The sequence below is a fragment of the Nannospalax galili genome, unplaced genomic scaffold (genome assembly GCF_000622305.1).
Source record: "Nannospalax galili isolate Female #2095 unplaced genomic scaffold, S.galili_v1.0 scaffold652, whole genome shotgun sequence".
Lineage (NCBI taxonomy): Eukaryota > Metazoa > Chordata > Mammalia > Rodentia > Spalacidae > Nannospalax > Nannospalax galili.
In genome coordinates this window covers 2,185,160-2,187,861 of record NW_008332152.1, presented here as the reverse complement: position 1 = coordinate 2,187,861, position 2,702 = coordinate 2,185,160, and the positions used below count along the sequence as shown (strand labels likewise).

The window sequence follows — 2,702 nt, the reverse complement described above, 5'->3', positions numbered from 1 at the left end:
CATGCCTATTTTCAACAAGTTTCTGACTTGGCCTTTAAGGCCCTTAAATGTGTTCCCCCTGTGATCCACAAGTCTTTTTCTGTAATTTGATTCAAGAGTCAGGGGAGTCCTTCATGGTGGAGTCTGGACCCACCCAAGAGGTGCTTATCAAACAATTAACTTGGGAGGGACTAAACATTCCTACTTGTAATGCTATCACGCCTGTCGGCAATGATAACATTCACAAATGGGTACTCACTACTAGAGACTTGGACCCTAGGGCGGGCCCTATTGAGGCTTTAACCACCTCCTTGGTTTTCTTGTCTCAAGAAAAACCCGCCCACTTTGGCACACAGGAAGGCTGCTGGAACTTTCGTAGCCACTGCCCAAGAGGTACAGCCCGCCCCAAGACTCGCTGCCCCAAGTGCAAAAGAGGGTTCCATTGGGCTAAAGACTGTAGGTCACACCCTCGACCAGACTCGGCTCCTTTAAACTCCACCCGGGGCGCCCCTCAGCCCCACCCACAAGAGGGGAAACGAGACAGATATTATGGACTCTCCCAATCCTCAACCACTCCCCACTAATGACCCTGTTCCTAGATGGAACTGCCATAAAGGGCCTAGGCAGGTGATACGACCACCCCCACGTCAGAGAGGGCAGGTTACATGACCATCTGCACGTCAGAGAGTCCAGGTTGTGGGAAATGAGCACGGCCGAGTCAGCCAAAGATGGCGCCCTGGCTGGCTGCCAAGCCTCGTGCTGTTTACTTCAACTCTTGGCTGATTGCCAAGGCTCGTGATCCTCGCTTGTTTACTCCAACTCCCTGAAGTATGGTGAGCCCAAACAGGTGCTGCCTGCCTGATGATCTTGCTACGTGGCCAGTGAGCTGCACTCTGCCTGCCCGCTGCACGTGTGTGTGCCCTGATTGGTCCTGGCTGGGGGGAGGGCTGTTGGAAATGCTATATAAAGAGCTGAAGTGTGTGACACAGGGAGACACAGAGAGACACGGAGAGACACAGAGAGACACAAGAGAGACAAGGGAGAAGAATAAAGAGAGAATAAAGGAAGAGTGAGAAAAGAAGCTTGAACCTCACCTTGGTGTCTGTGTCGTCTTTCCTCAGCTCTGCTGGACAGAGTCGTGGCTTGCGACAACTGCCATAAAGAGACCACTCAGCCTGTAACAGAACTTGGTAGCATCATCCTTGTGGTACTGGATTTGTAAGCACTGAATATGCTTGATTGAGGGGTGCCATAGAGTATTTCTACAGCATTCCTGAAAGAGACAGAGGTGAAGCAATGCAGGACAGGGACAGTGTTGTTGAAAGATACACTGAGAGGCAGGAAGTAAGGTGGAAACAAGGTTTCATTGTAGACACCAGAATGATGAACGTTTTAGGAACATGGGGCATCTGCTGAGAAAAGCTTCAGGTACAGAGTGCCACCTACTGAAACAAAGGGTTATCTGTTCTGCAGACAGGGGAGCTGAGGGACAGGTCTATGCAAGCTCTTTTGGCACTCAGATGATTGCATCAAGAGCCCCAGATTCCGGATTTGGAGTTGGGATTTGATGTTTTACCTGCTGGATTTTAGTCTTCCCCAGTTCAAGCTTTTCTTACAATAACTCTATGGCTCCTTTCCTCTTAAGCATTCCCAAACATTATGGGAAGACCCTCTGGCTTTCCAACTAATGATGTCCGGGTTCACGGGGGCATTGGATAACCACACACCCCCAGATAAGCAACTAGCCAGCCTGGCCTGTTTGGAAATCACCACTCAGCCACACACTTCCCCCTGCAAAAACCCCCTACCTTTAGCCACGCTAGCCTTCTCAGATGCCAATAAGTCCCGTTATGGCGCTGTCGTTCAGCACACGGGAAAGGATGACACCTGTTACGTACAAGCCAGTCCCGGCTCTGTCCAGTTGGGGGAGCTCCTGGCCTTGTTAAAAATCTTCCAAGTCTGCCAGACTGAGCCACTCAATATATTCCCTGACAGCCAGTATATGGTTCAGGCCCTCAGATGTCTTCCCTTTGCTCAGGTAAAAGGCCACAAGGATCCCATCACTAGAACGATGAGAGCTCTCCAGATTATCTTAGATAACAGACAAAGGCCCTGGCACATCTCCCACATAAGATCACACACCAAGCTCCCTGGGATCTAGGCAAAGGAAAATGACAAACTAGATAAACTTATGTCTGTGGCCCAGCATGATGTGGCTGCACCCTGTTTATGTTTCCATGAGTGTTTTTTCAGAGTTTGTTGTTCCAAATTTGTTTCTGTTTGCTTCCTTACATGTGCTAATAAAAAAGAAAAAAAATGTGATTTTGAGAAGCTAACTCTGGAGGGAAATTGGTCCTTCTCTTCAGACTTAAGCTGGTTATTCTCAAAAGTGTTCTCAAAAATTTTCCAGGTTCAGGTCGACCCCCTGACCCTGTGAAAGGATGTGAGAACAAACACCCTACATGTTGGATACTTTGGCATGTAGGATTGATCTACCAAAAGAATTCAACTCTATCATCAATTTTCTGGGTTGATAACTTAGGCTGGTAACCAGGTTGTTAACCAACTGGGTCGATTTGGTGAGAGGAGGTCAATCAGGGAGAACGAAACAGTAATGGAGGGCTGTTACTGAAAACTGGTTCCAGGGTCTGTCCGCACAGTGTGGTTTTGGGACGCGAATTCCTGCCAATCATGTCGACATTCCATTATAAACATCACATGTA

General features: G+C 48.5%; 1 protein-coding gene across 1 annotated transcript in view; it reads right to left on the bottom strand.

Annotated features, from left to right (window-relative positions):
• Trappc10 (trafficking protein particle complex 10) overlaps positions 1 to 2,702 on the bottom strand; it is a 103,250-nt gene that overhangs the window by 84,486 nt on the left and 16,062 nt on the right. The window lies entirely within an intron of this gene.